We start from the raw sequence: 16314 nt of genomic DNA, 5'->3' as shown, positions 1-16314 counted from the left end.
GCTGCCATAACCCTTGTCCGTACTGCACTCAGGCTGGGGAGGGAGCAAAGAGCTCAAGGACTGTTGCAGACCTCCAGCATTCCACAATTGTCTTATAGAAAAAAAGCCAGACAATTTCCCATATGAATCTCTGCCCCTGCTACTTCTCACTGGGAAGGGCCTCCTGACCTGGGCCCCTGGTACAGCCACCCTACAAACACCTGAACACTTTGGTTGATGGTGGCTCTGCATTTCTCTGGGGCAGAGTTCCCAGAGACAGTCAACAGACCCTCTGTCATTTCTGCTCCAGCAGTACTGTCCTTGTTACTCTTGGCCTGAGGAAAGAAAAAAGACCCTGCTCATTTTACTTGCACCTCCAGCACACCACAGCTGCCATACAAAGAGAAGCCCAATGTCTCCTCCCTTTGATCCCCCAACCCCTGCTCTTGACCAGGGAGGGTCTCCACCTTGGGCTTACAGCAAAGTCATCCCACCCCTAGTTGAACATTTCCACTTGGCAGCAGCTCTGTTTTGCTCCTAGGTGGAATTTCCATAGGCAACTGACAGCTCCTCTATCATTGCCACTGCAGTGGTGTCTGGCTTTTTGCCACCAGACTGGAGAAGGAATGAAGACCCTGAGTGCTTTACTTGTACCTCCAGCATGCCACAGCTGCCCTATGGAGAAGAGGCCACACTGTCTTCCCTGCAAGCCCCTCTCCCCACTATTCATCAGGCAGTTCCCCCTGGCTTGGGCCCTTAAGGCAGCTGCCCCAGCCCAAACTGATCATTCTGACTGCAGTGGCTCTGCATTACTATGGGATGGAGCTCCCAGAGATAAGTGACAAGCCTTCAGCCATTGCTACTGTCAGTGTCCCCACCCCTGCTACCCCCAAGCTGAGAAGAGAACAAAATGCCTGAGCTTATGCAACAGCTGTGGTGCACAGGCTGGAGTGACAAGCTAAGATCTTTGGCTAGCATTTGATTAGAAGAGGAGCTCACATTCTCAGAGCACTGAGAGAGCACAGCTGCAAACATGAAGAAATACAAAGGAGCCAGGCATCTGAGTAAGACCCTACTTACTGGCCATTATGCTTAAGCACCATCTACTAGATTGCAGCCCAAACTACAACACCAAATATACCTTGCTAATGAAAATAAGGGCAAGAATTCAGCTACAAATAAAAAAGTCTCGGCACAAAGTCTCAGTCTTCTGAAAACATCCAGAAATGAAGCCAACAGAGTATACCCAAATTATACCACGCTTAAAGGAACATCTGCCCACACAGATGAGAAAGAACCAGTGCAAGAACCCTAACAACCCTAAAAGCCAGAGTGTCTTCTTACCTCCAAATGACTGCACTAGCTCCCCAGAAATGGTTCTTAACCAGAGTGAAATGGTTGAAATAAGAGACATAGAATTCAGATTCTAGATGTCAATACACATTATCAAGATTCAATACAAAGTTGAATCCCAACACAAGGAATTTAAGGGATACAGTAAAGTGATTTCATTTTTCTAATTCATTATCAGCAAAATAAAATATCCATTTTAAGAAAGAGCCAAATTGATCTTATAGAAGTAAAAAACTCACTACACGACTTCATAATACAATCAGAAGTATTAATAGAAGTATAGACCAAGCTGAGGAAAGAAGCTCAGAGGTGAAAGATCCATTGTTCAAATTAACTCAGTCAGAAAAAAGTAAAAACAAATTTTTAAAAATGAATAAAACCTCTGAGAAATGTGAGATTATTTGGAGACCAAACCTATGACTTATTAGTGTTCCTGAAAGAGAGGAAGAAAGAGCAAGAAACATACAAAACATATTTGAGTATATTATCTGTGAAAAATTTCCCAAACTTGCTAGAAAGGTCAACATTCAAATCCAGGAAATTCAGAAAACCCCTGTGAGGTACTATGCAAGACAACCACCGCCAAGACATATATTCATTAAATTGACTAAGGTCAATATGAAAGAACAAATATTAAAGGCAGCTAGAGAGAAGTGGCAGGCCTCTGACAAAGGAAACTCCATCAGGCTAATATCAGACCTTTCAGCAGAAATCCTATAAGCCAGATAAGACTGGGAGCCTATATTCAGCAATTCTTAAAGAGAAGAAATTCTACATAAAAATTTCATATCCAGTCATACTAAGCTTCATAAGCGAAGGCTAAATAAAATCCGTTTCAGGTAAGAAAATGCTAAGGAAGTTTTCACTACTAGACTTGTCTTATAAAAGGTCTTTGAGGGAGTGTAAACATGGAAATTAGACTTTTACTGGCCACCACATAAACACACTTAAGTACGTGAACAATTAGCATAAAGCAACTACACAATGACATCTGCATAATAACCACCTAAAAACATGATGACAGAATCAAATCTGCACATATTAATATTAACCTTGAATGTAAATGGAGTGAATGCCTCAATTAAATGGCACAGAGTAGCAAGATGGATTAAGATGTAAGACCCAACTGTATGGTGTCTTCAGGAGACCCATTAACATGCAATGACACCCATAGGCTCAAAGTAAAGGGATAAAGATCTACCAAGAAAATGGAAAACAAAAAAAGAGCAGGGGTGCCATTCTTACTTTAGAAAAAACAAACTTTAAACCACTAATGATCAAAAAAGAAAAAGAAGGGCATTATATAATGATAAAACATTCAGTTTAACCAGATGACTTAACTATCCTAAATATATATGCACCCAACACTAGAGAACTCAGATTTATAAAATAAATTCTTAGACACTTATAAAGAGACTCAGATAAACACACACAAATAGCAGACATTTTCAACAGCTCACTAACAGTATTGGACAGATTATTCAGGCAGAAAACTAGTACAAATATTCAGGACCTAAACTTAATACTTGACCAAAGGGCCCTAACAGACATCTACACAATACATTCTTAATTGCACATGGCATATGCTCTAAAATCAATCACACACTGCACCATAAAATAATTCTCAAGAAACAAACAAAAAAGCATGCCAACCACAGTTTTAGACCATAGTTTCAATAAAAATGCAAATCAATACCAAGAAGATATCTCAAAATTATATAATTATATGGAAATTTAACAATCTGCTCCTGAATGACTTTTGGGTAAGCAATGAAATTAAGGCAGAAATCAAGAAATTCTTTGAAATAAATGAAAATACGGATACCACATACCAGAATCTCTAGGATACAGCTAAAGCAGTGTTACAAGGAATGTTTACGGCATTAAACACACACACCAAAAAGTTATATCTCAAATTAACAACCTAAAAGCACACCTAGAGGAATTCGAAAAACAAGAGAAAACAAATCCCAAAGCTACTGAAATAAATGAAATAACCAAAATCTGAGCTGACCTGCACAGAATAGAGATGAGAAAAAAACATGCAAAAAATCAAATAAACCAGAAGTTGGTTCTCTGATAGAATATTTAAGATTTATACAGCACTAGCTAGAATAATGAAGGGAAAAAAGAGAGAAGATCCAAATATACATAATACTAAGGGGGACATTACCACCAATCCCACAGAAATACAAAGAAAACAAACAAACAAAAAAACCCCGCAGAGATTGTTATAACTACCTATTTGCACACAAACCGTAAAACCTAGAAGAAATTGATACATTCCTTAAAACATACATCCTCTCAAGATTGAATCAAGAAAATGAAGTGCTGAACAGGCCAATAATGTGTTCCAAAAAAGAATAGGTAATTTTTAAAAACTTATTAACAAGAAAAAGCCACGGACCAGATGGATTCAGAGATAAATTTCGACAGACATATAAGGAAGAGCTGGTACCAGTCCTACTGTACCTATTCAAAAAAATCAAGGAAGAGTTCCTCTCTAACACATTCTATGAGGCCCGTATCATTGGGATACATAAAATCTGGCAGAGACACAATAAGAAAACAGAACTTCAGGCCAATATCCCTGATGAACATAGATTAAAAAAAAAAAAAAAAATTCTTAGCAAAGTACTAGTCAAGAGAATCCAACAGTACATCAAATAACAAATCCACCATGATCCCATAGGCCTTATTCCTGGGATACAAGGCTGGTTTGACATACATAAATCAATAATGTGAATCATCACAAAAACAGAACTAAAAACAAAACCACATGATCTTCTTAATAAATGCAGAAAAGGCTTTCAGTAAAATTCAACATCCCTTCATGTTAAAAAACTCTTGACAAACTAGCCATCGAAGAAACACCTCAAAATAATAACAGCTATCTATGACAAACTCACAGCCAACCTCATACTGAACATGAAAATGGTGCTGGAAGCATTCTCCTTGAGAACCAGAACACGACAAGGATGCCCTTTCTCACCACTACTATTCAGCATACTACTGGATGTTCTACCCAGAGCAATCAAACAGGAGAAAGAAATAAAAGGCATCCAAATAGGAAGAGAGGTACTCAAACTAAGAAATAAAAGGCATCCCAATAGGAAGAGAGGTAGTCAAACTATTTCTGTTCACAGATGATATGATTCTGTACCTAGAAAAGCCAATAATAGTCTCTGCCCCAAAACTGCTAGATCTGATAAACAACTTCAGCAAAGTTTCAGGATACAAAATCAATGTATTATACAAAATTCAGGAATATTTCTGTACATTAATAATGTCAAAGCTGGCAGCCAAATTGAGAATGTAATCCTATCCACGATAGTCACAAAAGGAATAAAACACCTAGGAATACAGCTAACCAGGGAGGTGAAAGATCTGGACAATTAGAATTAGAAAGCACTGCGACAAAATCAAATACAGACTAATAGAATTACATCAAGTTAAATAGCTTCTTCACAGCAAAAGAAACCATCAACCTAGTGAAAGGCACCTAAAGAATGGGAAAAAAATGTATGCAAATTATCAATTTGATGAGGGAATAATAACCATCATATGTAAGCAATTTTCAAACAACTCAGCAGCAAAAAAACAAATAATTGGATTTTTTAAATGGATCAATGATCTGAATAGACATTTCACAAAAAAAGACATGCAAAGGGCCGACAGGTATATGAAAAAATGCCCAACATCACTAATTATTAGGGAAATGCAAATCAAAACCCCACTGAGATACAATTTCACTCTGGTTAACATGACTATTATCAAAAAGCCCCAAAATTATCAAATGCTGGCAAGAATGTGGAGAAACAATAACTCCAGTACACTGTTGGTAGGAAGGTAAATTAGTACAACCACTATTAAAAAAACAGTGTGAAGTTTCATCAGAAAAATAAAAATAGATCTATCACATGATCTACCAATCCTATTGCTGGGTATATATCCAAATTAAATGAAATCAGTATATTGAAGAGACACCTGCACTCCCATGTTTACTGAAGCACTCATCATAGTAACCAAGTTTGGAGGCCACATAAATGGCTATAAACAGATCAATGGATAAAGAAATATGGCAAATGTACCCAGTGGAATATTATTCACCCATGAAAAAGAATAAAATTCTGACATTTGTAGCGACATGGATGGAACTGCAGGACATTATGTTAAGTGAAATGGCAGGCATAGAAAGATAAATATTGGAGTCTCTCACTCATTTATGAGAAGTAAAAAAGTTGATCTCAATGGCAGAGAGTAGAATGATTATTACAAGAGCCTAAGAGGGGTAGTTCAGAGAGGGGTGATACAGAGAGGTTGGCTAATGGGTGCAAAAATATATAGAACAAACAAATTCTAGTGTTCAGTAGCAAAGTAGAGTGACAAAAGCTAACAAAAATTTACTGAGTATTACAAAAGAGTTGGAAAAGAAGATGTGGAATGTTTCCAACACAAAGAAATGATAAATGCTTGAGGCGATGGATATTCCAATGATCCTGATTGGTCATTACTCATTGTATATGTGTATCAAAATATCATATGTGTTCCATAAATATGTACAATTATTATGTATCAATAAAAATATGAATGAATAAAAATAGACAAATCTCTTGTACAAAATTTAAGCAATTTATGTGGATATTTCTCCCTTGAGAAGGTCAAAGGTAATTCCCACACCCTAAGTGTGAGTGGTGAATAGCGATATCCTTCCAAAATTTATAGGATGGACAGGGCAGGAGGAAAGTAACTTTATAGTGAAGAAAACTGAAAAACACTGTCTCCAGCCAGTTGCTCAAGGCCATAATCAATAGTGTTAAGACATGTTGGTAATATGTACTCTTTGTATGATGTGATGAAAATGGTACTTAACCTCTGTGATTTTCCTCTTAAAACCCATAATCCAAGCCTAATCATGAGAAAAACATCAGACAAATCCTAATTGAGGAACACATTATAAATCATCTGACTCATACTCTTTAAAACTGTGTAGGTCGTCAAAAACAAGAAAAATGTGAAACAATCCCATGGTAAAGAGGAGCCTAAGGAAACACAAAAGCTAAATGCAATACGATATCACAGATGGGAATTTGGAACACACAGACATTAGGTAAATACTAAGAAAATCTGAAAAATGTATCGACATTGCTTAATAATAATACATCAATATTGGTTTATAAGTTGTAAAAAATATGCTATACATTTGTAAGACGTTAATGATAGGGAAGCTAGGTGTGTATGTATGACAATTATCCGTACTATCTTCAAATTTTCTGTAATCTTAAGCTGTTCTAAAATAAAACTTACTAAATGTTAAAAAGTTATTCTAGTAATTATGTGCTATGTTGGTAATGATAATAATAAGCAATAAGACTTATTATGTGCCTAGCACATATAAGCAATACCATAATACATATAATTACCATAACTAACCCATGAAGGAGATCTTAATAATTCAATTTTATGGACAAGGAAACTGGGGCTCAGATAAGTTAAATACCTTGACCAAGGTTACAGCAATTAAATCGCAAAACCAAAACTCAAGTCCAGTTGGTCTGTCTCTAGGAGCTAGGCTCTTAATTACCATACTATTCTATCTCTTGAACATATTAATTTAATATTTCAATGTTCGGTTGAGTTTGAAAACATTGATGTGAAATGTATTAGGAAACCCAGGAAACTGGGCACTCTGAGACATCTGATAGAACAATCAGTGCCATTCCAACAAACTCTGGGTTTTGTTCTGTTTTTTAAAAATGTGCTATACTCCTTTTTTTCCCAACTCTGCCTACATTTTTTAAACCACATTCCTCAATTCCTGATCCTTTCCTCCCTTTTCATTTCTCTGCTTCACTTTTGTCTGCTTAAATTTCACAAAACTGACATTTTCCTTATTTTAAATTTTTCTTATTTTTAAATAAACACAGTATAAATATAGTTGATATATCTCAGTGGCATGTTGTTAATCTCTTTGGCATCCCCAAAGAGTCATCATAGAATTAGGCAAAATAACTGTTGAATTTCTGTTTGATGAATTATGCAGTTCTGCATTCCCAAACTCTTTTTTACTCATAGTTTCCACATCTGCACATCCACATTGCCAGTATTTTTTTATTTTTAGTTGATACATAATGTTTATACATATTTATAGGGTACCTGTAATATTTTGTTACATGCATAGAATGTCTAATGATCAAGTCAGGATAAATAGGATATCCATGACTGTGAGCATTTATCATTTCTAGGTGTTGAGAATATTTTAAGTCCTCACTTCCAGCTATTTTGAAATGTGTAGTACATTGTTAACAATAGTCGCTGTACTCTTGAACAAGCATACAGTTAGATAGAATAAATAAGTTATAATATCCTATGGCAGTCTTTATTGATTAAAACATTTAGGCATTTTATTCTATTAAAAATTAAAATAATGTTTGTATGCAAATGAAAATGTGGAGCATGAAAAAATTCTAACTTATCCTAAGGTCACAAAAAGTGATGACAGAATATTCATTCAAATGATTTGGCATATATTTTTAATGCATTCATATTTATACAATTTAAAAAACAGACTTAGTTTCAAATAAAGTTAATAAGACAGTCTACTAGAATTTATGATCATGTTTGCAAAGTAACCCCATAAAGTTCTTTAGGTCAATTTTGGTAGAAAAAAAAAAATTGTTCTACCTATTATATTACTAAATTGTCTCAGCACCATCCTGAGACAAATACATAACAATATATAATATACAATCCATTCATATTTCCAATGCATATATATTGCCAATATAACCTCTGTGTCACTTACCATTGTTATATATTTCCTTTATAGGTTATATAATATAACCTTTGTGCTGTTTCACAATGATTTTCCAGAGTTATATGGCTACCAGATTGGCTACAGGATAGTCACCTTAGTATTATAAACTCTATGTTTAGCCAATTTTTGTACAATAGTTTGGATGGGCTATTGTCAAGGTGATGCAGCTTTTAAGGTAATCAAATAAGCTCTAACTTTAAAATTGTTTTCACATTTAAATATTATTATGTTATTATTTTTTTTTTTTTGAAATGGAATCTTGCTCTATTGCCCAGACTGGAGTGTAATGGCACCATCTTGGCTCACTGCAACCTCCGCCTCCTGGATTCAAACAATTCTCCTGCCTCAGTCTCCTGAGGAGCTGGGATTACACGTTCCCACCACCAAGCCTGGCTAATTTTTTTGTATTTTTAGTAGAGACGGGGTTTCACCATGTTTCCAAGGCTGGTCTTGAACTCCTGATCTCAGGTGATCTGCCTGCATTGGCCTACCAAACCCTGGGATTACAGGCTAAAATATTATTTTTAAAGTATATAATTGGGCGCCTGTAGTCCCAGCTACTCGGGAGGCTGAGGCAGGAGAATGGCGTAAACCCGAGAGGCGGAGCTTGCAGTGAGCTGAGATCCGGCCACTGCACTCCAGCCTGGGCGACAGAGCCAGACTCCGCCTCAAAAAAAAAAAAAAAAAAAAAAAAAAAAAGTAAATAATTACATGATATTTGAAATATATATCATATATTACATACACTCAACTTTGAAAAAGGCTACAGACCACCAATGAACCAAGCTGAAAGGAATTATCATCAGCTCTTTTCCTCTCTCTCTCTTTCTCTTTTCCTTTTCCTCCCTCTCTAACCTAGATTTGCAAATGTCAGCAAATAGGACAGAGCTCGTTATGAAGGCCATGCTGCCTATGTAATCAGTCCAATTAGATCGTTCCCACCAACAAATTTTTTCAAATAACAACATCCTGTATGAAAATCAATGTAAAAATCAACAAATAATCATTGAATACCTAGTAGAAATAGCTATAAATACATGAGGTTATTTTCCTTCTGATGATCTGAAAGGAAAGAATAATTACTGAGAACTCAAGCCTACATTTATGGGCTGTAACTTCAGCAGAGATGCAAACCGATAGCTTCTCAGCAGGGAATTTCATGAGCTGTGCTCATGTTTCAGAGATGAGCGCATATCTTTATCACTGTTTAATAGAGTTTAATAGTGTTTAAACCTGTTATGGCATGTAGTCTGGTAAAATGAAGCAGTTAAAAGTATATTGAATAGAAAAATAGTTCTCCTGGATATGTCTGTCCCAGATATATTGTCTGTGGAACTCATCTCGTCATACCTTTAGTTAGAATTGTACATATCAAAATGGACAATCCGAAGAAGTCCTGCGCGATTCTGCAAGTGGACTGCATTTCATAAAGATTTTCAGGGCTCATCTACTATGACTCACATTACTTTAGTTACTCTAGAAATCATTGCAACCATTTTCTTTTCTTTCATCTTTCAGGTTGCTGCACACTTGCACATAAATTCTTTTTCTCAGTCACTTTCTCGTATCTTTTAGTTTAGAAAAAAAATCATTCTTTTGTTTACTTCTGCTTTTGTGTGCATTGTATTCTGTTGGAACCTACACCATAACACCTTTAATTGTTCATCTACAGAAGCATGCATTTCTGTTGCCATCCCCAGCATTCTTTCTTCTTTCTTGAGCATTAGCCAAATTTTCATTTGGTTATTCATTTCTATAGAGCTCTGTTCAGGTGGGCCAAAAGAGAAAGTTTCACCTCCCACTATGCTGTTCCATGCACTAAGCATTATTTGACTGGTAACAAATCGTAGTCCTCTACATCCAACTGCTAGTTGAAGGATGGGGATATCATGCAAGCCTATTGAATTGCAATTATGCTCAGAAATTTTAGAGAAATTGTTAACAGATTGAACCCATCTCTATGATAGTTTTTTTTTTTTTCTTTTTTTTTTTTGAGACAGAGTCTTGCTCTGTCACCCAGGCTGGACTGCAGTGGCATGATCTCAGCTCACTGCAACCTTCGCCTCCTGAGTTCAAGCAATTCTCTGTCTCAGCCTCCCAAGTAACTGGGATTACAGATGCCTGCCACCACACCTGGCTAATTTTTGTGTTTTCAGTAGAGACGGGGTTTCATCATCTTGGTCAGGCTGTTCTTGAACTCCTGATCTCATGATCCACCCGCCTCAGGCTCTGAAAGTGCTGGGATTAGTGATACCACATCATGCCTAGGAATGAAGAAAAATATAATCGGTAATAATATTTCAGAGAAATGAAGTAAGAATATTTTCTAATTAGCCCCAATTCAGTCATGCCTATACTACCCTTAATCTCAGACTCTGTTATTATATAAGACAGCAACATCACTTTTAACTTTAAGCCATTTTAGGATGTGACTTATTTCTCTTTTAAATTAAAGATATCAACATTTAAATGTTTATATTTTTAACATCTTTAACTTTAAATGAAATAATAAGCCCTGTCTTATTTACTGTGTAAAGATTTGAGATAATATTTGTATATTTGCTTTGCAAGCAATGAAATATTATAGAAAAGTAAAGCATTGGCCGGGCGTGGTGGCTCAAGCCTGTAATCCCAGCACTTTGGGAGGCCGAGACGGGTGGATCACGAGGTCAGGAGATCGAGACCATCCTGGCTAACACGGTGAAACCCGTCTCTACTAAAAAATACAAAAAACTAGCCAGGCGAGGTGGCGGGCGCCTGTAGTCCCAGCTACTCGGGAGGCTGAGGCAGGAGAATGGCGTGAACCCGGGAGGCAGAGCTTGCAGTGAGCTGAGATCCGGCCACTGCACTCCAGCCTGGGCAACAGAGCGAGACTCTGTCTCAAAAAAAAAAAAAAAAAAAAAAGAAAAGAAAAGCATTATTATTACCCTGTGAAGTAAATATATTTGCTATTAGCATTATTTTCCCTCAACACTAGATTTTTAGATACTAAGCATAACTTCCTCTGATTCAAACATTTATAAATGCTTCAACATTAACAGTGCTTGTAAATTGTACAACATTTTATTCTCTTCATTGCAAATATATGAGCACCTAAGTCTCAGAAAGACTATGCTGCTTTCCCAAACTCATACTATTATGAGGTAGAATTTTGTGTGAAATACCAGTCTTCCACACTTTGAAATTAATGATCTTAACTGGGCTGACTCCTCTTGGGATATTTGTTTCACCTCATTGTGACAACTGTTAGTGACCAGCTACCTAATGTAGAATCTATTTTGGTATACAACATGTACACTAGCTTCAGTTATCAGCTTGGACTTTCCACTGGAAGCCAAAACTGGCAATACACTCTGCCTTTTAGATCCATACTAGAGTCTGAGATTGTTGATCTATGGTCTGGGCTTTTGAGAGTTGCCCCAACTGATATCAGAAACCCTAACCAGCAAGCCTTGCTCATATTCCTAGAAATATTTCAAAGAGTGTTCTTCCACGTGTAGGTTATTTCAAATACAATACTGGATGTCTTGTGAAACTAATCCATTTTTACTGACGTGACTGGGAAATTAAACCATAAAAAGCCTACGCAAAAGATCATATATAGTTTTAAAAAGAAAAGGATAAGAAAAATGATAGCAAGAGCTTCCTAAAACTTATCTTTATAAATTTAAAATGTTGGTCTAAAATCAAAATCTATAATTTAATCATTCTAAACAGAAATAAAACCTTAGTAAATTAAAGATACATATTGACGAAATCCTTACACCCAGTGGAGTACCAGCAGTTAGCAGCATGCATGAGAGTTAGGGGTGGAGATCAGCCAGGCATCCTCAATGACAGCATTCTCAGAACTCACAAGACCAAGCATCTGAAGATATGCTTGACTACAGCAGTCTTTAGGTCAGAGAACTTGTTCATCTTATGTCATAAGGAAAGTGTTATTTTTCCACCACAGACAAATTTCAGTGATAAGGGTTGCCAAGGCAAGCTATATACTAGAGAATGAAATGGGAGAAATTGAGGACATCTTTGTAAGCCAATTCCTTAGATAAAATGAAGACTATTATAAAAAACAGAAGGAAGATCCCAGAGAGAAAGAGAGAAGATGAAACAAAACCGCTTGAACCTGGGAGGTGGAGGTTGCAGTGAGCCAAGATCGTACCACTGCACTGCAGCATTGGTGACAGAGTGAGACTCCATCTCAAAAAAAAAAAAAAAAAAAAAAAAAAAAAAAACCCTGGGGGGCAGAGAAAGAAATAGAAGCCACTGTTGAATTGTTAATGAATGGAAGAAATTAATACAAGACAGGGAAAAGACCCAAGGGCGTTAAAACTAAACAATAGTTATAGAACCTCTTTACAAAGCCCATTCAGAAGTCTATGTTATTTTTTTTATTTTTATTATCCTTCTGCCATTTTTCTTATCCTACTCCTTTTAAAACTATATCTACCAGATCTTTGCGTAGACTTTTTATGACTGAATTTCCCAATCATGTCAGTGAAAAAGGATTAGTTTCACAAGCTAGCCAATAATGTATTGGAAATAATCTAGGTGTGGAAGACCAATCTTGAAATATTTCTAGGCATATGACTAAGTCTTACTGGTTAGGGCTTCTGACATCAATTGGCGCAACTCTCAAATGCCCAGACCATAGATTAATAAGCTCAGACTCTAGGACAGGATTTCTTCTCATTGGGAGTTAATCTGGCCACTCTTGGTCATGGAGCTGGCAGTTAGCCTGTTTAATGATAAATCATAGGGTTCCTGTCCTTCAGGAATTCACAGACAGGTGAAAACAAATCTAAACAAGGAAGTTATACTAAAATGAGATGAAAGTATGCATTGTATTCACAGCGACCACTTCAATATCTATATCTACCTAAATCTTCAAGAATGTATTTCTCCAAGTGGCCTGCATAGCACATTTTCTTATGTCTTTATATATTTCCACGTGCATGAAACATGCTACCAATGCTTGCTGAATACAAATTCATGACCACAGTTCTCTACATTTTAATGCATAGCCAAGCCGATTAGAAATCCAAAGGAGGCTTGAAATGGGATCAATCTGCATCTTGCAACTATCAAAGTGAATTAATGGGATATGATTTCCTAGAACTTAACAATTGGCATGTATACTTTTTCAAAGATAAAACATAAAATATAGTGAGAGGTCAAGTTCTCTCATGGTATTATGTCCATGTAGAATTCTAAAATGTTACATATTATTAATAGCCTTTTAACATAAAATATTTTTATGATATTATGAATTTTGGTTTTAAGATATTTATTTTTTTCTTCTCTGATAGAGTGCAAGAAGGAAGCCATCTTTTCCAGTGTTGCTTACTTATATCTGTCAAATGCCAGAACAACACCTAGAGCAAGGCAGACACTTAATATTTATTGTTAAACAAAATAATACATTAATTTGAGTGTAGTATCATGGCAATTAATAAAGAAGGGGAAAACAAAGTGTGCTAATACACATACACACACACGCCCCTCAGTTAAGGGGAAGATATGGTTCAATTTCATTTTTTCAAATATAAATTATAAAAGTAAAATTTGGTTGATGGTATTTGGAGACTAGAAAGTACAGTTTAGCCTTTTTCTTATTTTGTATTTCTTGAACACAAATGTAAAAAAAATTATATTTGGAAATCCTATTTACTTTTACTATGATTACTTTTCCTAGTTCTACTTTTGCCTACTGCAACTCCCAACTCCTTGTCATTTTTATCCTTGTACTTTATGGACAAGGATATCCTTCCTGTACTTTATGTACATTAGAGTCATACCACTACAAATTAGCAACAAAGAGAGCACATTCCACTTTATTCAGCTGCTGATGTATAAAATTTAAACTCCTTAGCAGGACATTCCAGATCTTTCCTAATTTACTTTCAACCTTACATTAAAATCTATCTAATACTAGCATAAAGAAAAATACCATTAATATTCCATAAATAGTTTACATATTCTACATTATAAATGTATGTTGCATATGGTGGTCTCTGTCTCTTTATCTCACACCATATCCCTTTGCAGATATATATTTTTTTCAATTACAGTTGACTAAGGAATTGTTCTAATTAATTATTTTTACAGATACTCACTTACCATTGAGTGTTGTGAAATACAAACTCCCTGCTCTTAAATAGTGATTTTTTTCCCCTTTTTTTTTTGGCTTAGTAAAGAAAACAAATAATATTTTCTCCTTATGCTATCAACTATTAAGTGAGCCCTAACGGGATGCTAGGCAATTCATCAGAGTCATTGGGCTTTTCTTGGTACAGTTTAAGAGGTGACAAAGGTAACAAATATCTGCAACCAACAGAATTTTAAGCAAATATATTGCAATTCAGAGTAGATGCTCACCAGAACGATACTAGACAGATCATAATCCAAAGTGTGAGGATGTCTTCTTGCCTAAATTTACCTACAAAATTTAGCAAGCATCTCTACAAATTAATGAATCATTGGCATCATGATGATGATGATGATAATGAATTATCATTTACCGAGCACTTATATGCCCAGTGCCATTTTAAAAATAATAGTCTCATAACACTTGCACCATCATTCTGAGGTAGGTGTTATTTTATTTTCATCTTCATTTTTTGAGTGAGAGACCTAAATTCAAGAAGATTAAATAATAAAGGCAAACATTTGCTGTGTATGTATTGTGTGACAGATACTACGCTAAGTACTTTACATGGACACATATCTCATCTAAACCTAATAACAGCTCCATAAAGTAAGTTCCACGTTAATCCCCATTTATAAATGAAGAAATATAGACATGCAAAGGGAACTTGCCCAAGATCACACACCTAGTATTAGAGCAAGACTCAAATCCATTTGTGTGCTACTGTTGAAACTTAGCTATTAATGACTTCATAATGCCTTTCTTGGATTTGCTTTCTGTATGCTAAATAGACTGTGATGTCAAATAGAACTGGCTTTGAATCTTGGTTCTTAAATCAAGCAGTTGTCATTTTAATGTCCTAAGACCCAGTTTCTTCTATAAAATTGAATAGCAATAATAGTTACCTTATAGGATTGTTTAAGGGTTAAATGTAACACTGATACGTATAACATTTAGCTCAGGGCTTGGTACATACTAAATATTCCATAAAGAATAGTTACTATTATTGTTTTTAAGATTTAGAACAAAAATAATTATTTGCCTTAATAAATTACTTAAGGTAAGTATTAAAGCATGCTCAATACTAGTGCATAAAATGACAATAATAATCATATTATAAAAGGAAATACAATTTTAGAAAGATAGTAAATTGTCTTACATCTGTATAGCACTGTGGAGCACGTACATGGGTGTTGTACAACTTTTTTCCACTTAATCCTAATTATTTTCCTTGGATTGAGTAAAGCAGTCTGCACTTCCTCTGCCACACAGGTGCAGAGGTTCTGAGTGATTATCTAAAGCAAAAAAAAAAATGACTAGCGGTTGAGCTGGGACTCTTCCAATTAGTTCTCTCAATAAAAATCCACAATTCTCTCTATATCATGTACAGTGTAAAGAATACACACAAGCCTACTAGTTTTATGTATAGTTGAATTTCTAAGTACAAAATCATTTTACATACTTATGTATTAGTTTCACAATATAAAAACTTAATATGTATACAAATGCCAGTTCCCATCAAGAAACAGACTGTGTAGCACTAATACAATTTTACAAACACTTATTCTAAAAGTCGTATTCACTGCTACTTAAGAGAATAAATCTGACACTATCATACAGGAAGAAGAAAAATATAAACATTTAATATAGGAGAGGTCTTTGAAAAGTACTATGATTAGAGGAAGTTGATTTTCTTCCCTTCATCTAAGTCAAAGCCATTGAAAATAACTTGCATCTGAAGAGAAAAAATGATGCATATTAAAAAAGCATAAGTGTATTCACTTTTAGGAAATAAGAGCTATCTTCCTTAAACAGACATTGTTACGTGGAATAATAAATCAAAATCAACTAGGTAGATATTTATATTTTAAAATATGATGCTTAGTTTTAGTTTCTGTATGTGAAAATGTTAAGTATTATTCCAGGACATGATTTTGAAAGTTTCAGATTTTAAAAAAATCAAAAATTAAAAAGAGACATGCTGAATTGCATAAGTTACTTTTTGATTCTGGATGTC

This window comes from Rhinopithecus roxellana, chromosome 2 (genome assembly GCF_007565055.1).
Source record: "Rhinopithecus roxellana isolate Shanxi Qingling chromosome 2, ASM756505v1, whole genome shotgun sequence".
In the NCBI taxonomy this organism is placed as follows: Eukaryota; Metazoa; Chordata; class Mammalia; order Primates; family Cercopithecidae; genus Rhinopithecus; species Rhinopithecus roxellana.
This window is presented reverse-complemented; position numbering follows the sequence as displayed.